The sequence below is a fragment of the Meriones unguiculatus genome, chromosome 6, assembly GCF_030254825.1.
Source record: "Meriones unguiculatus strain TT.TT164.6M chromosome 6, Bangor_MerUng_6.1, whole genome shotgun sequence".
Classification (NCBI taxonomy): Eukaryota; Metazoa; Chordata; class Mammalia; order Rodentia; family Muridae; genus Meriones; species Meriones unguiculatus.
The window spans coordinates 103611394-103634923 of NC_083354.1; the positions used below are offsets into that span (position 1 = coordinate 103611394).

The 23530-nt window shown below is 41.6% G+C and overlaps 1 protein-coding gene and 1 long non-coding RNA gene across 4 annotated transcripts in view; one reads left to right on the forward strand and one right to left on the reverse strand.

Annotated features, from left to right (window-relative positions):
• Pkia (cAMP-dependent protein kinase inhibitor alpha) overlaps positions 1-10265 on the reverse strand; it is a 93591-nt gene extending 83326 nt beyond the window's left edge. The window contains exon 1 of one of the 2 annotated variants that reach the window (XM_021650034.2): positions 9976-10265. The gene's annotated coding sequence lies outside the window, so the exon portion shown is untranslated. The remainder of the gene's footprint in view (positions 1-9975) is intronic. The other variant, XM_021650035.2, reaches the window with a different exon arrangement.
• On the forward strand, positions 9142-23022 carry LOC132654746 (uncharacterized). 2 transcript variants are annotated; one of them, XR_009592458.1, is made up of 4 exons: positions 9142-9680; positions 14794-14900; positions 15180-15297; positions 22418-23022. It is a non-coding gene; the product is annotated as an uncharacterized LOC132654746 (long non-coding RNA). The 2 variants fall into 2 exon arrangements; XR_009592457.1 differs by lacking the exon at positions 15180-15297.
• Positions 23023-23530: the final 508 nt, after the last annotated feature.

Below are 23530 nucleotides of genomic sequence, written 5' to 3' on the forward strand. Positions count from 1 at the left end.
TTGGCTTCAAATTGAGGAGACATTAAACAACAAGCTTTTCACATATGGTAATAATGATACTCTATGCTCAGGTAAATATGAACTAGGGGAGAGGGATGGGGAGGAAGAGGGAGGGAGGATGGAATGGGGAGATGAGGGAGGGAGATGCAACTAAGACACAAAGTGAATACATTGTAAAAAATAAAAATGTTGAGCCTTTTCTCAAGCTACAACATACTCATTTTGAATGATGATCTGCATACTATAGAACACTTAGGGCCCTTGGTGGTTTTTTAAATAATTGTTTATTAAGCACAAATAAATAATTCATGTAAATAAAAGAAAGGCATACAACAACAATAAAAATTGAAATCTGCCTTTCAAGAATTCCCTTAGTAGTTATGATCAGAGAATTTGTGTTTCGGGTATTGCATCTTAAAAAATTTAGTGTAAAGTTATTAATTAAAATCACTTAGCTATACCTAGTAATGTACCATTCTGGGAATATTAAATTCTGTGAGCTTCAAATATAAAAATGTGTAACAGATAAAAGACAGTGCTGTGTGGTGCAGCATAAAGTTACAGGTTAATTTTCCTTTTTGAGACAACAAACAGGCCCACAGGGCCTGCAGAGACTGATGCATCAACCAAGGACCATGCATGGAGAGGACCTAGACTCCCTGCTCAGATGTAGCCCATGGCAACTCAGTCTACATGTGGGTTCCCTAGTAAGAGGAACAGGGGCTGTCTCTGACATGGACTCTGTTGCCTGCTCTTTGATCACTTCCCCTGGTGGGGCTGCCTTGCCAGGGCACAGAGGAAGAGGATGCAGGCAGTCCTCAAGAGACTTGTTAGGCTGGATTTAGATAGTAGGTTAGGAGAGCTCCCTCTTTTTGAGGACTGGGGGAGGGGCATAAGGGAGAAAGAGGGAGGGAGCATGAGACTAGGAGGAGACAAGGTAGGGGGTTACAATTGGGATATAGAGTGAACAAGTTATACAAATAAAAATAATTCCCTTTTGATAATTTAACTATTTTGGTTAGCTGTATTCAATTTCACAGATTTTTACACATTAAAAAAAGATATATTCAAAAGCATTATAGGAATTTTACCAGCGGACTCCTTCAGCTGTTAAACAACTTCAACAAAGTGGCTAGAGACAAAATTAACTAAAAAAAAAAAAAAAAATCAGTAGCCCTCCTGTATGTAAAAGACAAAAGGACAGAGGAAGAAATTAGGGAAACAATACCCTTCACAGTAGCCACAAATAACAAAAAGCTACTTTGGTGTAATTCTAACCAAGCAAGTGAAAGACTTGTATGAAAAAAACTTCAGGTCTCTGAGGAAGAAATTGAAGAAGCTATCTGAAGATGGAAATTCTCAAAAAATTAAGTAAAAATTTATTTTCGAAAAGGTTTGTATATTCCCCAAATATGAGCAGCAGTCTCCCAGGCTCTTGTTCGGGGAAGAGATGGACATTAAGAGTGTTTATGGATGAAGGCTGTCCTTTCCTTGGGGAATCAACACTGTCACTGGAAAAAGAAAACAGCAACTGCATTTCTCCAGGGAAGAGGCTGTTCCATTTCTTCATGCCACTTGGCTTCTGAAATCAACACCCTCACACAACATCCTCACTGCCATTTCTGATAACGAGTCAGTGAGAAGTGTGAGGAGACATGCAACATAATTCAGAAAGGAAAGAACATGCCAATCACCTGTGTCAGATTATCCAATCAGCTGCTTGAAAGTCAAAAATAGAAGCTAAGTCTAATTCCCACAGGCCTGTGGGATCAGAGCCCACTGCTTTGAAATAGCATCTAGGAAGGATCAGACGTTTTCAAAGCTCAGTTTGGCTTTTGTCAGGGAAACTCTTGCGAAAAGATGTGGTCCAGGGTATCATAATAAACTTCTCCCCAAAACAAAAAAACCTGAAACTGTTTGTTCACTCTTGCTCCTGTGTTTACCAGAAATTATACTGAAGTGTGGTGTTTATTGCTTCTGTCTGCTTTTGAGAGCAGGTCTCACGGTATCAGGCAGAGAGCAAGCATCCCTCCAGTCCCAGTCTCTTGAGTCTGAATTACCAGCACACACCATCACACCTGGCCTGTTATGTTATCTTTTTTAATTATCACAACTACCTCAATGACTGTGTTTTTAATTACAGCAGCAACAACAAAAAGATGGCAAAGGAAAAGCAACTTATGCCAGCAAATGAGTTAGAAACCAAATTTCATTTGACAAAGTGAGAGCCTTAAGTGGTAGCCAAAACCACTCACAAGAAAAAGAAGCAGAGAGGGAACTGAGAATCTGAGTGGTAACGGTATGTTTTAACTGATTGTTGAAAGAACCAAAGGGCTGCATTGGGATGCTGTGTAACACAAACAGAATACACAGAGAAATCCACATTACACACAAACTTCTTTCTTTCATAACATTCCATTGCCCTCTCACCTCAGTTTCCATGTTGCTTACTAGGAAGGAGAATTTAAACATTGCAAGTACTTTGTGAGACGGGTTCTTGTTTTTTTACTTCCAAGATAACCAAGACAGCAAACCCATTCTCCCCATTCATTGAACTTGTTTGCGGTCAGCTCATTACTGCAAGTGATTTCACAATGCCAGATGATGGTTTTACAGGTGTGTTGGAGCAAGTTGTCATGCGAGTGAAATGGAATTGAAATGACTAGGTTTGCTTTCTATTATGCTCTTCATAATAAATGAGATGGAAACACATGGAAATAAAACGAGTGCTACTAACTTAAGCTTTGATTTTGAATTTTATGGGTCCTATTTTTTTTTGTAGCTAGAGGATGGAGTGTCCTTAGTGATCTGTCCTGGGCTGGAGAGCTTTGACCTTCTTTACTGTGCATATTTCAAACTCTGCCTCTACCTCACTGCTAAGCTCACCATATAAAAACCCCAGAAAGAAGGGAGAAACAAAAGAGGGTAGTTCAGTCATGATTCACACCTTTTTGTACAAAACTGATGATTAAGGAATTGTATTAAATTACGATTTTTGGTCAAATGGAACCTGTTAATTTAGATCAACAAATATTTTAAATGCATGCACTAAAGCTAGACACATACACTAAAACTACAGTTTTGGTTTTATGAACGTTTGCTCTTAAGATACTGACGAACCCATTAGAAAAATTTAACAGTTATAAAATATGTTAACAGTTGTGATAGACAGTTGTGAGCCACACATGGGTGCTGGGAACTTCACCCAGATCCCTGGAAGAACAGCTAGTACTCTTCATAATGGCTGAGCCATCTCTTCAGCCCCACTTTTTTACTCTATTGAGAGCCATCAGATAAGATGTCACTTGGTGACAAGGAACTGTCACAATTCATCTTTGAGGCGAATGCCAGCATAGTCTATTCAGAATAAATCCTACTCAAAAATCTGTTATTCTCCAGCAAGCATACTTTATAATTAGAAACATAAACGTGTGATTTTTTTTTCCTCTAAAATTTTTGCCTATTACAGTTACTTGTTAAAAGCTGCTAGACTTTAAATCTATCCCAGGTTTGAGAACAAGGAAAAACTATTTTCAGTGATTCTATTTGATACCTGCCAGCTCTTAAGGGTAAGTCTGCAACCAGGCACTGTGGCGAACACACGCCTTTAATCCCGGCGCTTGGGAGGCAAAGGCAGGTGGATCTCTGAGTTCAAGGCCAACCTGAACCTGGTCTACAGAGCAAGTTCTAGAAGAGCCAGGGCTACACAGAGAAACCCTGTCTGCGTAAACAAAAAACAAAAAAAATATATAAATAAAAAATTAAAAAAAAAGGGTACACCTGCAAATTCTAGCATGACTGAGTTTGTAACTGCTTAGCAGTATTGGTATCTGGCTGTCCCTTTCTTATATTACAGTTATCAAGAGCAACACAGCATTAAGAAGCATGAAGGAGCATGAAGGGACATGAGTAATATATATGAGAAGGAAATAAGGATATTACTGACTTTTCTGTATATTCAGTTAAATTCAAAGTTATATAACAGAAGGAATTCAGTCGGTTGTGCTGCACCTATCATTTCGATATAAAGCTTAATGCTGTATTTTTATTCCTATAGACAATGCAGTGCATTGTTTAAGAAGTATCTACATTGTTTATGAAGGCAAAGGTTGGAATAGGTATTTTAAGTTTGCTTTTCTGAACAATAAAGGCTAAGGCAAGTAAGAAGAGAACTGTTTGTCCATAAGTCTTTACACCTTTGGCAACAACGGGAAAATGTTTATAATTTACCACTGTACATGTTTAAGGTCAACTACATTGTGGGATGATTTTTACCCATAAAATACAAATTCTTGAAATCCATTAGTTTTTTGTTGGTTTGTTTGTTTGTTTGGTTTGGTTTGGTTTTTCAAGTCTGGGTTCCTCTGTGTAGCCTTGGCTGTCCTGTATGTACTTTGTAGACCAGGCTGGCCTCAAACTCATAGAGATCTGCGTGCCCTTGCCTCCCTGAGGGCTGGGATTACAGGCGTGGGTGACTGAGCCAGGCTGCAACCCATTAGTTTTAAATGTCTTTTCAATGTATGTCACAACATTTATTTCTTCATCTTTATACTGCAGTGCTTCCTCCTCCCCAGCACGCGACAAATGGGACATGCCTATACCATGAACACTTGTATCCCATAGTTCCGCTAATTCCCACATTTCAAACAGTACATAATTCAGCTTACGTCATAGCCAGTGGATTTCTTAAAAAGTTGTGTTCAAGAGAAACTAAATGGATACATGTGAGCGAGCTAAGAGAAAGCAGATGATTTACAACAGGTACATAAATATGAACTTAAAAATTGGTCATGCTTTGGATCAGGCTATATACAATGATCCATTTCTAGAACTTAAAAGACAGAAAAAAATTCTACAGATCATTTTACATTAATTCATCATTGTTACAAGACTTGACATCTGTGATTCACTGGCACTATTTTGAAATGACAAAACATGCGAGACTTGAAATCTTCCAATATTTATTCAGACTGTTTTTCTTCACAAACTACAAATGGCAAAATGTGAGACTATCTCCTTATTTAGATTATGCTAGATGGATCTCCTTTTATTACTTGGGTTCAAGACTGCTTGAAATGCTCAGGAATAAACGTAAACACTATCTGCTGAGGAAGGTAAGAATTTTGATAATTAGCTTACATATTTAAACATAAGTGTTTTGGCATACTCTCACAAAATGTAAAAATAATTAAATCTTATGTTATATACATATAACCACGAGGTCCACAACTATATCACCATGGCTTGAAGTCCAAAACCCTGGCTTGCAACCATAAGACAGCTTTAACGTAATACATACTTATCAACTGTTTTGACTGAATAAGTCATGTCATACACATGGAAAATTAGTAGATATTGCTAGACTTCCACAAAGCATAATACATGCCAGAAATATGACATACTGAAAGTCTGCAACTAAAAATTACAAAACGTAGAATAAACTGTGTAGACTAAAATAGCTTTCAATTGTAATGAGATTCTGACGTGTAATGGTATGGATGAATTCTGAAGGCATCATATTAATTGTAAAGAGCTGGACACAGAAATAAAAATACTGTAATAGTTCCACTTTTCGTGACACAAAATGGACAATTTTATAAGCACAGCATACAGAGTTTAGTAGGGCCTGATGGATCCATCAGAAAATGATGGATTACTATTTAGTGCACAAAATATCTGTTCAGGATGATGAAAAATTTCTGTGAGTGGTTAGCATGGGGTTTTGCACACCTTGTGAATGAATGTAATTAAATGGGTTTAAAAATGGTGAACTGATATTACTTTTAAATTTTACATAGTTAAATTACTATACTAATATTAAGACTCATAAAACGTACACAATATAGGTTACCTATACAGATGTTTTAGTTTCTTATATGTGTGTACCCTTTGTCACATTTTAAAAAAGTATAAAATACAAATTTATCTCACGTGTGGAGATATTATAATTTTTAAATGACACTTAGATTTTTTGTGCTTATACAATGATCATATTTTGGCTAGAACCCAAAAGATTTTTGGGGGGGGTGTAAAGAAAATGACAGCTGAGGGTGTCCTCTTGAGTTTTTAATCTCCCTGTCTTGAATTTTTTTCTAGATTAGTTTTGCTCTTATCACACACCTGTTTGAAATCTATCTAGTTCCATCCTCTTTACATTCCAGCTTGGAATCTCAATGCATTTCTATTTATTTAAAGTGATATGTAGCTCCTTAGACTGGAAATAGTTTGGCAGATGAACCTAATTTGTCATTGTTTCCTTCACTGACAAAGACAAACAAATCCCTGCAGATAGCAGTAGCAAGAATAAATTACAAGTGAAGGAGATATAATTTTTCCCGATGATAAATGGGCATGTTTCAAGGTGGACGATGGCAGTCAGCTTCTTCCCGTGCTCGTCTGCACGTCTGTCAGCACTGGACTCTGAGTCTGAGTCCCTGAGTCATGAAACCCTCATGAACATTTGCCATGGAGTCACATATGGGGCAGTGCTACACTGGCTGTGGGCATGCACTGATTTCAGCCCCATGTTTTTCATGTCTGTGGGTGATAAGGAGACAGTACACATTCCCACGGAGGTTCTAGACAGAGAGAACTATAGGGATTTAGCCAAAGGAGAAGAGAGCTTATCTCATCAGAGAAGGCTTCATGGAAGAGGCAGTGGCAGCTATGAACACATTTCAGGACAGGCACCATAGCTAAAGGAACTGGTAAGGATTCCGAGCCTGGTGTTCAGGAGGCACGCACTGGAAATGAGTTTCTGTTTGGCTGGCATGGGTGACTGTGAGAGGGACAGAGAAAAGCTGGATGAGCTATCACCCTGCATGGTAGGAATTACTCATCATAACTACTCAAAGGAGGGACGTATTACAGAACTCTAGCAATCTAGGAGCCACGTTAATGTTCAAAGCAGCTTTGTCTGTCTGTCTGTTTGAGACACAGTCTCATGCTTTAGCCCAGTGGAGCCTAACAATCCAATATAATACCGTTTTCTCTGCTCCTTTTTAGTGGAAGCACTGGATGAAAAAGAATGGCATTTCTTCCTGTCTTTTCATTCTACTTCTCATTATTTCGGCATAAGGCTACTTCAGTTGTATGCATGGCAGAGGTACAGCACAACATGTTCTTTTGTCACGAAAAGTCACCTCTGACCTTTCGGTTTGGCCCTGCTAAACTTCTGACAAGAAGGCCTTCAAGAGAGTGTTCATGTGGTTGGCAAGCAATCGACTGGCTTCAGTTCTACCACGTCAAACTTGCAGGACCACACACAGCTCAATCTCCATTCCTCCTTCACTTCTAAATACCGGCTGATTAAGAAAAGTGTGAAGGAAAGAAAAAACGGTGCTAACGCAGTCCTCATCAGAGCACCGCCTATGTGTACGTGTATGTGTGTGTGTGTGAGTATGTGAGTATGGTATGCATGTGTATGTGTGTGTATACATCTGTGTGTATCTATGTATGGGGTGTGGGTGTATCTGTGTGAATGTACATGCGCGTGCGCTGTGTGTGTGTATGTGAGTGTACCTGTGTGTATGTGTGCATACGTGTGTATGTGTGCGTATGTGTCTGTACACATACACACAGCTCCGCTTAGAGCTGTCTGAATTTATAAATATTTCTCAAAACTGTTTAAACACACAAGGTCCATATCAGGAGTTTCTTACGTGCCGCATCCTCCTGAGTTGTACCCGAACGAATGAAAAGTACAACTTAAAGTTGTTTTCTGGATTTACTTTTAGCGGATTAGCTTCACCCATGAAAGCATTGGCTGGCACCCTGCCAGCTCACTAAGTACCATCCCCTTGATCCTGAACCAATACCTTGCTGGATAACTCAGTTTCCTCAGAGGCCATGCCAAGCAGCATAACCTTTGAACTTTTGAGCACCATGGGGTTGTGCTCAGGCATCTCTCCCTCAACCAAAGCATGTAGCCCTTAACAACATGAGAATCGTTTGCTTCCTGTAGGATCGTGTGATCATTACATAATTGTTCTTCAATTAAGAATCCATTGAGCTAAGTTTATTAAATGGATTATTTATATTTATCATTAGCTATTTTTTTTTAGAAAAATGATTGATTTGTTAACTATTTTAAAATTAAGAAAGGTGATGGAAATGAGGACCTTTCTTTCAATCTTATTCTTTGTTTCCTTTAAGAGATGTGAGCGAGTCAGAATTCTAGAGTCTCAAGTGTTTACTGTGTGATATGGAAACGTATTCAAGACACAATAACAACAATAAACAAACAGAAATGCCCTACAGTTCCTCAAAATCCCAGAGGCAGTTCCTGGAGTGGGCCTCTTTGAGTGGCACCCCTCCTTCTGCTGAGATACTGAAGGTGGAGATGAAGAAACAAACTCAAATCTTCCTAGAGAGAATTTCTCAAAGGAGAATTTGTGACTAGAAAAATACCCAATACACACTGGAATTAGCCTGACTTCAGAGAGTCTGTGACACCGGGAACGGATATAGTCAGACATGTGATTCTTTAGGTTAAATTCCCTCCTCTTTTTCATTGATTTTCCTTTATACGGAATAAAATGGCATGGCTGTGGAGCCAAACTGCCTTTCTGGTTTTAAGCGTGGAGATGACAGATCTCCTTTTAAATGGAATACTGGCTGACGAGCTCTCCACAGTCTGGTCTACTACAACTGCTCTGTTGGTGAGGCACACATTTCTAGTGCCCACAACAGCCATCTTAACTGCTTCTCATCTTATTCAGATGTATGTCCCCGAGTGAGAGAAAGAACTTGAGTTGTGTGTGTGTGTGTGTGTGTGTGTGTGTGTGATGCTGTGTGTGAGGGAGAGTGAGGAACCTCTATGTGAGGAGGCAAACTTGGGATGCTCCAATAATCCAAGCCTGGGAGTGGGCAGACCCTGTCTTTCTGTCTGCCAACAGGAAAGCCCCAATTTGAGGTTATTGGGGAATCCTGGGGCAAACACACTATTGGGGGTTTTGGAATGGTTGCCCTAAACTCTGAGAGCTAAGTTTCTCACACCACAGCTTAACTAGAAATATTTTGATAGAACCGGATAGCATTCCCAGTTTTCCCCTACCTGTGTATGCGGAGAGAACTGCCCGCATAGCCCAATAAATTCTGCTGTTCCACTCAAGCAAGCCTTTAGGTAGCCAACCAGAGAGACTGCAATAGATGCAGTTAGAGAAACCCACGTCGGTCCTGAGCTGAAAGAAGGGCATTTTGTTCTGTTTTTGTGAAAAGTACACCTTATTATGTTAAGGACATAACCAATAAGGAACCCTGTGTGAAGCAATGCCCTTCTTGGGTCCTTGATGAAGTCAGTCATGGAACTGAAAAAGGGGGTAGGAGACGACGAGCTGACCTGTGACTAGACACAGCATCAAAGAAAATCAAAGAACTGATTGGCAGGGAAGATGGAAAATAGAGGGAGAAGCTCCCAAGTGCAAGCAGAACTCAGGCGGGGAGCGAAGTTTCCCTTCCATTCTGACTCCCAAAGGCACAGCACCCACCGAAGCAAGCAGGTGTTCTGACATTGAAATGAGTGAAGAAGCAATACCCTGATACCGGGGACTACAGAGGACCAAGGAGGACATCAAGAGGTGAGGTTACGGATTACTTCCCCAACTGCTTCCGACGACCAAGGACGCGCTGCTCCCAAGCCCGGGAATGAAGGAGTGACGGTGAAGGCAGAAGACACAAAGGTAAAACGGGCATTCAGATGCTTTTACATTCCTAGTCCTCCCCAGCATCTAAACCAACCTGCCACGGAAACGGTTGATCACCTTTAAGAACTGGAGGCTTGGAAAGCCCCTTTGTTTGCTCAGAACATCTCTCTTCCCACCTCCAACGCGAGGCTGAGCAACCTTTCAGTCCCTCGCTCCCTTCTCCACTGCAGAATGCAGCAGGGTTAGTCCTTCTTTCTAGGGTCCTACAAAGCCGGTCACCAAGCAGGCGGAGAGCCCGGCTCAGGGCGGCGAGCGCGGGCCGGCGGCTTACCTTAGGGATGGAGAGCGGAGTCCGGGCTGCCCCGGGCTGCAGTCCTGCCTTGTGGCCGCGCGTGCTGGGCTCTCCGGGCTCGCACGGCCCCCGCCCCACCTGCAGCTGCAGCCGCCGCTGGCTACTCTAGGCCGGTCGCATGAAGTCATCCCCCGCCGGAGCGGCGCACTGCGTGCGAGCCGCGGGGGGAGGCGCAGCGCCCTGGGTCTCCAGCAGCCGCGTCTGCCAGCCGCACCTGAAAGACGCCGCTCCCCGAGGTGGAGGCTGATTCTCTGTGGATGATTTTACCGTTGCCGGATGGTGCAACAAACCAGAAGGGACCGGCAGACTCTCTTTGCAGAGCTTCCTCGCTCTCTGCGCTCCCCTGTCACTGGGGCTGTTTGGACGGCTCCATCTGACTGAGTGGGTTTCCCACCCTCTCCATCTTCCTTATCAGTACTGTTCATTTCGCTGAATCGAGGGCTGATTGTCTATTGAGATAAACAGTCAAATACTCTGAAAAAGAATTTAAATGGGCAATTGTTCTTTTTAAAACCCCGCAAAGCACGATTAACTTGATTTTAACAGACACACACACACACACACACACACACACACACACAGAGAGAGAGAGAGAGAGAGAGAGAGAGAGAGAGAGAGAGAGAGAGAGAGAGAGAAGAGGAGAGAGCCAAAGCAATTATGAAAGCTGAACGTTTTGGACCTCTCATTTCCTTGCTATTGTGATGGAATAGGGTTTTTCCAAACCAAGAGGAGCAGAGCAGAGAAATCACCCAAGGACACAGAGAAGGCTCATCGCAGGATTTAGTGCTGTTGGCTAGGGCTTCCCAGCTCTCTCCCTCTGCTCCTCTGTACCCTCCAGTCCGTGCTTTTTGGGCAGACTGCCTAGGCAAAAGCTCCAATATTTGAGAAGCCAAGAGGCAGAATTCACATCCGCAGATGGCTGTAACTCCCAATGGACTTCTCAGAATTTCCCTCGGCGATTAAGTAGACATTGATGCACAGGAGCCTCTTGCCCCTTTAAATCGGCACCAGCTATTAAGGTTGTTTTCTCTTTCCTTCCACACTCCCCCTTTTGTTTCATTCCAACATCTGACCTTTACAAGGGTTTAAGGGTTGGGTAGTGTTAAGGGAGAAAGGCAGCTTAGAATTTTTTTTTCTCTTTGCGGCTTGGCCAGGGTTTCTTTCCCGAGCAAGCTATTTCCAAGCAGGGAATCTCCTTATCACCAGCATTCTGCAGGGTGGATGTTCCTCATTCCACTTGTCTTGGCCTTCCTCCCCCGGGAGTCATTGCATCTTGACAGTATTATCCTGGGAACTTGCCCAGCATCTCACACTGACTTGCGTAAGGTCGAGGGAGATACTAACTGAAAAGTTCCTACCCCCTATCAGTTCCGGATAGGAGGCAGCAGTGGAGCCAACAGAGTTAATAAACAAAACAAAACAAAATTAATAACTCGGAATTTGGGATGTGGCCTGTATACGCTTGCAATTTGGGATATTAGTCCATATCTGAGACCCATTTTCCTAAGAGTAAGCCCTTCGTTCCTCGCATTGATTGCTGAATTCTTTACTGGCATCCCAGAGGCATATGTACCTAGTTCACAACTGCAGAATTAAGTTTCATTAATGTCTAGCTGACATTAGCGTTGAATAAGTACTTTAGACATCAATGCGGGTAAAACCATAAGAACAGTGAGCATACTGTAATGGCTCCACTATGAGAAATGATGAATAGTCAATGCAGTTTTTATACCCAGAACAACATATTGGTACTTTTCAGTCTTTAATAGTACCATTTTTAGCACAGTGTTGGTGTATAGGTGAATTGAGGAATTAGTACAGATTCCCATATGTCCCACTCCCAATATCCTCTACCGTGAATATCACACAGAAAAAGCAACTTCCTTTTAATTAATAACATTACTTGACCCTCATGCATTAGCTAAAGTCTATCTTTTATACAGGTTTCTTTACTTTTCCTAGCATCTTCAATTCTTTTCTACATTGCTGTCCAGGATAACATATTATATTTAATTGTTATATCCTTTAAGATTAGTTCAAGCTGTGACAGTTTCTCAGGGAAAAGGAAAATCAAAACAACTCTGAGGCTCCATCTTACATAGAACAGAATGGCTAAGATAAAAAATTAAAGTGAAAACACATGCTGGTGAGGATGTGGAAAAAAGAGCACTCCTTTGCTGGTGTGTTGGGTGTGGTTCTGCTGCTTTATTTTGATGCTAATTACTAGCTCTCAAGATCTGGCTACACCAATCCTTATTTTGTAAACTTGCCTAAGGCATTTTACCCGATTAGTTGATTAAAGGCCTATACCTGGGTAGGGCAGAATGGCATGACTAAGGATCCCCTGGTTTTGAGGACAGGAGACTCACAGGAAGGAGACAGATGGGAAAAGAGGAGGAAGGAGGAGGCCATGATGACTTGGAAAGGCCCGGATGAATAATAAAACCAAGTATTTATAAGATTATGGATGGAAGATATTTCAGAAGAGTATGGATAAGGAGAATGGCATTGTATGGGGGCTGGGAGGTGGATGGTGAGGTTATTGAGACAGCGTATGTGAAATATTTCTCTCGTCCAAGGTAAATAACACAATTATAAAATCTAACACATATCTGTGTCTTATTATTTGTGATGAGAGACCAAAAAGATTAAAAATTAGCAGCTATTATTAAGGGCTGAACTATGTGGGTGGAGAAGTCTAGTAATGCCCTGAGGGGAAGAGCCACCTCACTGCATTCTTTCCCTACCCACTAGACATACAGTTGCTAGGAAACTAGACCCTCCCCCTAGGGAGGGACACCTGGTCATGGTCAATGGTCTGGGAACCTTCCTATAGCCAATCGATTCAAAATGTAGCATCTTGACCAATAGATGCTTGCCAGGCAGGAATTGCCCCTGCCTTGGGCATGCTGGGAGAGACCAGAATCTATAAATCACCCAACTAACCTGGGGACGGCACGCTCATCAAAGCGGTGGGTGTTGTGGGCCCAAGCTGCAGCTTGTAATTTACAATAAAAAGACCTTCATGTGTTTTGCAACGGAGTCAATTCCTGTAGATCTTTTGGGGGCTCGAGAACTGGGTATAACGGTGATAGTGGGTTAGAAAATACCACTGTGATAATCTTTGAGCTAATAGCCCCAAACTCATTTTTATTTACTGTACCACTGGTAGGAGTGCCAACTTGTACAACCACTGTGGAAATCAATCTGTTGGTTTCTCAGAAAACTGGGAATAGATCTACCTCAAGACCCAGCTATACCACATCTGGGCATATACCAAAAGCTGCTCCACCATAGCACTTGCTCAGCTACTTTCATAGTAGTTTTATTTATAATGGCCAGAAACTGGAAACAACCTAGATGTCCCTTCACCGAAGAATGGATAAAGAAAATGTGGTACATTTACACAATGGAATACTACTCAACTATTAAAAACAAAGAAGTCATGCAAATTGAAGGTGAACTAGAAAAGATCATCCTGAGTGAGGTAATCCAGATTCAGAAAGATACACATGGTATGTTCTCATTTATTAGTGGATATTAGTCATAAACTGCAGGGTAACCATTCTATAATCCACAGACCAAGAGACCCCCAAGAGTGCTCAAGGGAGGATGCTTGAATCTCACAGAGAAGAGGAAATAAAATAGACATCTAAAGTAGATCTGGGGGGAGGGAGATGGGTTGGGGATCAGATGTGGGAGAGTAGACATGGGAGGGTGTGGAGGGACTGGGAGAGAGAAATGAAATCCATGAGGGGTCATCTCTGAGACAGGGGAGGGTCCTGGGAGTCTATGGAGATGACCCTAGATGAGATTCCTAGGATTAAGGAGCCTGAAGTTGCCACCTCCTGTAACCAGGTGGGACTTCCAGTGGAGGGAGGGGGACACCAACCTACCCACAAAACCTTTGATCCAAAATTTGCCCTGCCTACAAGAAGTGTAGGGATAAAGATAGAGCAGAGATTGAGAGAATGGCAGACCAATGACTGGCCCAACTAGAGACCCACAGCATGGGGGAGAGCCAACCCCTGACACCATTAATGACACTCTGCTATAATTGCAGATAGGATCCTAGCATAACCGTCTTCTGAGAGGCTTCATCCAGCAGCTGATGGAAACAGATGCAGAGAACCACAGCCAAACAATAGATGGAGCTCAGGGAGTCTTGAGGAAGAGTCAGGGGAAGGATTGAGGGAGCCAGGCAGGTCAAGGACACCACAAGAAGATCTACAGAGTGAACTTACCTGGGTCTATTGGGGATCACAGAGACTGAACTAACAACCAAAGAGCGTGCATAGGCTGGACCTAGACCTTCTACACATATGTAGCAGATGTGCAACCTGGCCAACATGTGGATCACCTGTTTCTGACTCAGAATCCATTCTGAGAATAAGAAAAGGGGGGAAAGGAGGAAAGGGGGCATGAGGGTGGGACTGGAGGAGAGGAGGGAGGGTGCTGGGATAAGGCTTTAAAGTGATGAAAGAAAGGAAGAAAGAAAGAAAGAAAAAAGAAAGAAAGAAAGAAAGACAGAAAGAAAGACAGAAAGAAAGAAAAAGAAAAAAGAAATTGTTATATTATATATATATATATATACATATATATATATATATATATATATATATACATATATATATATATGATCCCATAAGATTAATCTATCCTGTGACAGTGTCTCAGTTTTCTTGGGTTATAGAGTTGAAGACCACAGGGAGGAAGTGCATTTTCCAGCACAGTCTTCCAAGATTGCATACCACCACAATGACATGACTGTTGGTATTGATTTTGATCATCTGACAGAGACAACCCATCACCGCTGTCCTGTTGGAAACTGGTCACTGTGTGAAGCCCAAACCTATGGGGAGCTATCTTCAACCTGTGTGAGGAGTGACTGTCGACATAATAATGTGAGCTAAGTGAGAGTCTCCCACATATTGGCTTTGTCTACAGTCCCCCGTGTATCATTTAATTCAATTGGTTAATGTTAGGTATGGATTTTATTCTTTTGGTAGTATTCTAATGTTTCCTTATTTTATTGTTCAAAATGTTCCAGTTTTGGTCACTGATAGGTTCATCCATTGGTAGCCTTATTCCTCCATCTCACCTCTCTCATGCGTTCTGTGTGTTTAACAATTCTTTACTATTAATCACATTACATGTGTATAACAATTCCTTGCGTTTTCAAGATGCTCCAGGCTCAGAACTGCCTATACCTGCCATTGGTCATTTCTTCAAGGAGGCCCATTTCCATTTATTGGAGAATGGTAACAGACACTCAAGGATGGCTACCAAGTGTGTCTCCAGGTAATGCGGTGTTGATTAGGCCTTCTACACCAGAGAAACTCCAGCTGGGTGTAGTAAATATTTGTTTACACATACCGATAAGCATTCCTGTATGTACTATTTGTATATCCAAATATCTGTAATCCAGTTGAGACCTAGAAGGGCCCCTATTACTCCGTTAGCACAAAGATCCTTCTAGCCAATCTCCCTTGCTTATCTGTGAATACTCATAGTCCAACAGTCAGAGGTATCATTCTACCATCTACTATTATTTATTTAATTGTTGGACTCCAGTGTCTTTTACAGGCACAACAGCCTTAGAATTATCAACCCACTTCTCTAGCAATCACATTTGAGGATGTATAACTTAATAGAGCTATTTGTTGACTTTTCGAAGCCCCAACTCCCCAGGAACCCTCTATGTAGATCGTGCTAGTCTTGAACTCACAGAGATTGCCTGTCCCTGCGTCCCCAGTGCTTGGATTAAAGGTGTCCACCACCATGCCCGACTCTACTAAATGTTACAGAGATTCACTGTCTGTTCATTTTTTTTCTCTCATTATATTGTTTCTTAAATACTGTGATTACTGCACATAAAATTAGTGCCTTTCCCTAAAATTCTGTATGCTAAGAATGCCCTGAAAGGTCCTCACTTCAGTTCCTGCCCCCAGTTCCTGCCTTTTCTGTTCTCAGTGACATACTGTTAACTGGAAGCGTAGACAGACATAATCTTTTTATCTCTCAGCTGATTTTTGTCACGGAGTTTATCACAGCAACAGCAAAATAATTAGGACTCATTTGTTATAGCCAAGTTGGGAAACCTCTGCTGTGGGCTTCAAATGCTATCTGATTGTATTTTAAATCTTTTGGTTAGCAGAAGGTAGGTGCGTAGCTGTAAATTGCAAAAGATGTGCCTAATCATCACAAGATGTTAGGTCAGATATGGAGGAAGCAATGCATGGCTACTAAGAGGGCTCAAGATGTCCTCCTGGTTCTGGACTTGCAACACTCACTTCACTGAAGTTCTGGCCAGTCAACCAGCCTTGCAGAAGTTCAGCAGAAGGCACCGTGGGAACTTCACTCCAGCATGCAGGTGGTTTCATTTGATGGGTGGAGAACGTTCATTTGTTTTTGCTCTCACAGTTTTCAGTAAACATCATTTTAAAAAATGAATTCCAGCTCTTGGTTTAGTGGTCAAGGGCCTTTGCTTTCTTTATGACGTCCTCAGGTTAGAGATCAAACAGCCTATTGATATCAGCAAGGGACAATGAGCAAGCAGAGGTAGAGCCCTGCCAGTATTCAGAGCATCTCCTTTGGGTTAAAGGAGTCCTCCCAGAAGGATTTATTTATATGCAAATGTCTTATCCAAAGGGTAAGGGAGCAGTTCATTAGCAGCCATTAACAATTTAGCAGAGATTAGCAGCTCAGATTTATAATTGAGAGGGGCATGGTCCCAGGATCTGTCACCCCATCGACAGCCAGGTGTCCTGCTCTCCACCCTCCATAGGGGTCCGAGGAGTGATGAAACTCCATGATAACTATACCCAAGAAAAAACCATTCTAAGATATGTTAGTACTCTGCACTTACAGTATAGTTATATTCAATAATATAAACCAAAGGAGATCAAAACGCTCTGTTTGCCTAAGAGCTCTGCTACAGTTATAAGAACTCTATCACTTATATGAAGGTTGATACAAGGTAATGCAGCATCAATGGACATGAGCAGATACAATAGAAATGCGTCATTGAATGGGTAATGATGGTAAGGAACAGAGGGAATGCTGTTTCTTTGGCCCCCATCTCCTGCCTTATTTGTTCTTCTCTTTCCTGGTAAAGAGTTGCCATATAACACCTGTATAATGCTGCATGAGGCTGAAATTGGAATCTGCATCGAATGTGAAATGAATATTTGCTTAGGTAAAGCATTAACTCTCAGGCTGTCCAAATATCCAGAAAGAAGCTCAACCTAGACTCTGGAAGGATTTCGGGCAGTTCAACAAACCAGCATTCTCCAGGTACCTGGCAAGTGGTTCCACCTGCCAAAGGGCATCATTTCCCTTGTATCTAGAAGAGGGGGTACATGGCTCCCTGAGGTGCCTATTGGCATTTTAAAAACTCATGCTGGCCTCCAGGTTCTCTCAGTGTCACGAGTGCCTGTTACACCTTTATCATCCTAGTCCTTCTCAATTCTTCCTCTACCTTAAACTCTGTCCAGGTCACAGGACTCCCTCTCCAGATACCCACCCTTCTTATAACCTTGCTATACTCACCACCCTCTTATTCCCTCGCTCCCGCTTGCCATGCTCTATTCTGTCTCCTGTCATCTCGCTATCTCTGCTGTTCCATTTCATCTCTCACTTCCCTAGCTCTGGCCATGTCCAATCTGTTGTTCTTTCTTTCTACTCTGGATTCCTCCAGACACCTCTCGCTGTACTCTAATAAAAACCTTACCCATACTGTGGAGTTGTCATGCCGGCAGTTTCTTTACTGCTCATTCTCACATATACTTAGAAATGAGCTTGGTCGCATAGTAGAAAATAATTCTCAAATAAGCTTTAAAAATTATTATGAAGTCACGAGTTAAAATTTTTTTTTAAAAAAAAGTCATTCTAAGAAAAAGTAAACTTTAATGAAAACTTTCCTTTCATAATTCACAAAGTGTTAAGTTATATTTCTGAAAAAAGTTATTTTTAATATTTTCATATTATACATGTATAGAATACGTTCTGGTTACTCTCACGAGCCCCTTGCCTTCCACCCAAGCCTCTCAACACCTTTCTTCCATATAATTCCTTTTCTCATACTCACGTTTTTGTTTTGTCTTGTGGCCCATTGAGTTTAACCAGGACTGTTCACGTCAACAAGGGTTTGGAACCATCCACTGGCCACTGTAGGCTCATCTAGGGGTGCTGAGCTGAAGACAGTGATTGCTCCCCCCTCGAAGAATCTACCAGTAACTAGCAGTTTAGCTGAGAGAGATAAGGGCCTGTGAGGCCCGTCCGTGGTTCTTTATGACAGACTCCATCGGGTTGAGAAGACAGCATTTCCTTCTCAGTGTCTTCTCACTCTTACATTCTGTTCCCTCTCGCACCCATGCTGTTCCCAGGGCCTTAGATGAGGTGGTATAATGGTATTGATAAGGCTGAGTGCAGAACCATCACTTACTCTCACCACCTAAAGCAGCCAGAGGTCTCTGCATCTGCCGCCATTCAACGCGAAGGGAAGCTTCTCTGATGGAAGCCAAGAGTGGCATTTGCCTTGGTTGGACTGTCGTATATGTAATTCTCCAGTGACTTTGGCTGCTTCAAAGATGTTGAATATCTCACACTGCTTTATCCGAAATCTTAGCATCTCTCCTCTAACATTGCTGTACAAAGGAGAAGGACAATGAGTCATAATTAAAATCAGAGGTGGAAACAGAAATTTCTTTTTTTATTTGTTTGTTTGGAGATGGTCATTTTTGCATGCTAATGAGAACCACTCATGCAGAGGAAAGCATTGATGCAGCATGGAAGAGGATACACTCTAGGGAAGAAGCCTTTAGAGTATGTGTGTAAGTTAGGGGTCCCAAGTAGAGGACCCAGTGAATAGAAGAGGGTTTGGCTTTGGGTCAGAGAACAAACATTTATTTGCCAAAGAAAGAAGGACCAAGGAGAATATCATATCCTATGGGCCCAGACACGTCAGTGGACTTGATGTTTGTAAAACATGGAAATAGCCTTGGTCTTTCCTGTGTTCCCAGTGATGGAAGAAGCAGCGGAATGTTTAGAGAGAGAAACACTGGAATTTGTAAGCCAAGAGAAGGTCTGCTGTGTTTCTGTGGGGAAGGGAGAGAGAATTGGTTTTATTCAGATGGCCACCAAGCTCTCAGTTTGCTCAGGGCTGTTGATGGTAAATTTAAACATGGTCAGTTAGCATAGGTACCAACCAGGGTTTCTGGAGCCCTACTGTCTGTTTGGCACAGGTGCTCAGGTGGCTTAGGGTCTCTTCCACAGGGTTTGCCTGCCCGGTCCACCTGAGGGTGGTGGCCAGTGTATTCAGGGTCAGCATAAGAAGTTCCTCCCAAAGCAGACAACAGAGTCTCATTTTAGTGAAGAGGGAAATGGGACTTAATTCATTCCTAAGTCTTCCACTAGTCCTCCCTTTGGTTTTAACTTTATGGAGGATCACAGCAGCTGAAAAATTTGGCACCTTATGACATACCAAAATGAAACAGCTCACCCTGTGCTGTAACTGGCTTTAACCGGTCAACCTGCCACAGCCAGCAGTCACCTGAGAAAGGGGTCAGAGAAGCCTGTGGGCGCCTCTGGGTTGACTGATGCTCAGGGCGGGAGATCCTGCTTTCGGTGGCGACGCCATTCCCTGGGCATGAAGGTAGGCGCGCACACGCACTTTCCAGCGAGCCCACCGGCAGTGAGCTCCGTGGATTTTGCTTCAGATGTTTGCAAAATTTCTGCCCTGCTTTCCCTCAGTGATGGGGCGTAACCCGTAAGGAGGGTCTTCCCTCCCCTGATTTGCTTTTTGTTTTAGTGTTTTATCATAGCTGCCAAAAGGAAGCCATAGCACCCGGCTAGCCGGGAATACCCACAATGATTGCCTGACTCTAAAGCCAATGATATATTAAGGGAAAGACGGATTTTTAGTAAAATCTTTCTGAAATGTGTTTTATTTAACAACTTTTACTGATACATATACATATCTAACTTGGTAATTATATGCATACACTGAAATATCACACTAACTCAGCAAACCCATAAATATGCAGCATTAAAACAAACTTAAAATTAGTGTTGTCCACATAGAAACAAACAGTAGGGCTTGAAGAGTTTCCTAATTCGTTGCGCTTTCTCTAATTTTAGCCATGACTGCTTTAAACTTGACCAATTTTATGTAAATATTCCCTGGCTCTGGAAATAAAAATATACAAAAAAGTTAAGCAAACATTTAATTTTCAAAGATCCACATGGTCGCTGTTTTCTTTCTAATACAATTCAGTGTTGTTACCGACTCCAGATTTGTTTGCTAGCATGAATCGGCTTTATCAGTTCAAGGCGTCTCTCATTCTATGTGTGATGCAATCCCGCCCTCTGGTGGTTCATTCTGAAACTATCTATAAGATTCTGCTCCCATCTCGCCCACTTTGGCTGAATGTAGAATTCATTTTCTTTATTTATTTTTCATTATATTATTTTGATCTGTCCTGTTCTAATTTGTCCCAACCCATCATGACCAGGCCCATCCTGTCCCATACTGCCCTATTTTAATCTAGTCTATTTTATTCTAATAGTGTGTTAGCAACTTGGAACTTAACACTATCTTCAATTCAAATATGAGAAGGCAGAATTCCCGAGGTGAGTTTGTATCACCATTATTTCTTCACAACAAAGGGGTGTTTTCCACTGGTTAATCCTCACTTGTTAGGGATGAACAGAGAACTTGGAAAGGCATTGCCACTGTAGTGATCTGACCCTTGCATTAACCAATTTCTCTACTACTGTAGGAAAGTAAGTGCTTCATTGTGCTTGCCTAAACCTTCATGATTTGAAAACCATCAGCTAAAGAAGACCACAACAACCTTCCCACCTGTATTCACTAACTCATTCATTTCACAAAGTCTCTTGAGCCTCTCCTCCGTGCTTGGCATTATTTTGAGTTGCTGGGGTGACACTTGTTTCCTTGTACTGGAGGAAGACAAGTGTTGAAGCTTTGCTGACAAGGTGACCGCGTGCTGTGTATTTTAAGCTCTCTCAGAAGAGAGCAACTGGGTGTCTTTAAATATATATATATTCAGAAGGGGTGTCGGAGTGAAAGGGTGAAGGTATTTCAGCATAGAAAACCAAGTTCAAAGGCGTAATCTGGTGACAGGCTTACATGTTGTTCTGAAGGATACTTGTTGGTAATTTGTTCATAACTGATAAAGCTTTTACCACAGTGACAATGAGTACTTCTTGCCATGTGATACAAAAACTTTTAGTATAGTTATCTACAGTTTTCCATCATCAATTTTATAACTTCAGTATTAGAATTGTTCTCATTTTACATGTAGGAAACCAAAAATCTTAGGAAGGTTGTTGCTTGTCTGGGAATTTCGATGTCATGATCATGTTAAATCTCTGCAGTCTCCAGGGAAGAGATAAATAGTGATTAAAAATAATAATCTTAAGTCGCTCTTAGGTTGGTGAACGTGCTTAAGTAGCCATAGGTGAAATATGCAGCTACCAAAGTATGTATTATATATAAATGTTGCTTTTAGTGATATTTTAAAATTCAAATACCTTAATTCATAGCATGTTATTAAATATGGTGGCTAGCAGCAAGGGAAGTCCTCTCATATATTAGGGTGATACTGAGGATGCTTTCTATGTCCTAAAGTATAAGATAGTTGACACATGAACGATGAGGATGAAACAAGATTAGACTAGAGGAAACCAGGGTCAACTAAAAATGTTAGAGTATATCTTTCATGATAAAGGATGATACAGCTTCAGATGGAAGGATAGAGGCTATGAGCCAGGTTTAATTTGATACCATGGTCAACCTTTAAACAATTAGAAATTTTCAGCAGTAGGATAGAATGTATCTTAAAATTATGATTTTCTTATGTCTAAGTGTTTTAAGTAGAAATTGTTTATAAACATGAAAAAGTATATTCAGTGAGTGTGGCTTATGGTTCTATTAATTCCTAGCTTCACAGAAGTTTGCATATTGCTTGTAAAATTTTCATGTTGTCTCTAAATGGCCAAGCTTCATTGTTTCCCAATCTGCATGTTATGGGTGTGAGAGGTGATCATTCCAAAATCTTATCCTTCATATCACTTTTCCAAGATTCTAAGCAAAATGCCTCTCTTCCTAAGGAAATTTAAGAGTGAAATTTTCAGACTGTTTTCACTAGCTCTCATTATCAAATTGTCCCAACACTTTAGACAGTGACCACACAAGGCTCATGAAGCCATTTCCTACTTTCCCCAAGTGTTAACCATGATAAATCATTGAACCATGGTAAATCATTGAAGACAAACTGTGTCAAAGTCTCCTACATTATAAGAGACTGTAAATTTTGCTGGGCCTCATCGCTAGTTAAGAATACAACTTGATTCCTGTTTTATTCTTCTTCTGATGTCCTTCCTCTTTGCCTTTCAGGATGGGGATTGAGCTACAGAGGAGGGCCTCTGAAAGCCAGAAGAAGAAAACAGGAAACAAACTAGGAACCTGCCACAGAGGGCCTCTGAAAGCCTCTGCCCTGCAGACTATCAAAGCAGATGCTGAGCCTGATGGGCAACTGTTGGGCAGAATGGAATGGGAAGGGAGGGAGGGACTGGGAGGGAATGAGGGATCGGGACACGGCTGGGATACAGAGTTAATAAAATGTAACTGATAAAAAAAATAAAAAATAAAATATAAAAGAAGTGGGAAATAGTAAGAGCTGGAGAGGACAGGAACTCCACAAGGAGAGCAACAGAACAAGAAAATTTGAACACAGGGAACTTCCCAGAGACTCATACTCCAACCAAGGACGATTCATGGAGATAACCTAGAACCCCTGCACAGATGTAGCCCATGGCAGTTCAGTGTCCAAGTGGGTTACATAGTAATGGGAATAGGGACTGCCTCTGACATAATCTGATTGGCCTGCTCTTTGATCACCTCCCTCTGGGGTGGAGCAGCCTTACCAGGCCACAGAAGATGACAATGCAGCCACTCTTGATGAGAACTGATAGACTAAGATCAGAAAGAAGGAGAGGAGGACCTCCCCAATCAGTGAACTTGGGGAGGGGCATGAGTGAAGAAGGGAGAGGGAGGGTGGGATCAGGAGGGGAGGAGGGAGGGGTTTATGGGGGGATACAAAGTGAATAAAGTGTAATTAATAAAAGTTAAATAAAAAATTCAAAAAAAAGAATACAACTTGAAGACACTCACGATGTAGTCCTGCTATCCCACTGTGTACTCAGCCTTGTTTATACTAACTAGTTGTTTATACTAACTTTAAGAGAATAAGGTAACAACCAACCTGACTTGCCTTGGATTTCCCATGTAAACAACTTTTAAAACTGAAGCTAACTAACAAATAGCTGTAATCTTAAGTTCTGTACTCTTTCGTGCAAGAAGAAATGCATGCTTATAATTTGCTGGAAACATCAAAAAAGGAAGTTGAAACAACGTTATGAAATAAGTTACCACCATAAATGTTGAACATTTGAATATTGCTTGATAAACAATAAATGATGAATGCTTTTTGTAATTCTGTGTGTGTGT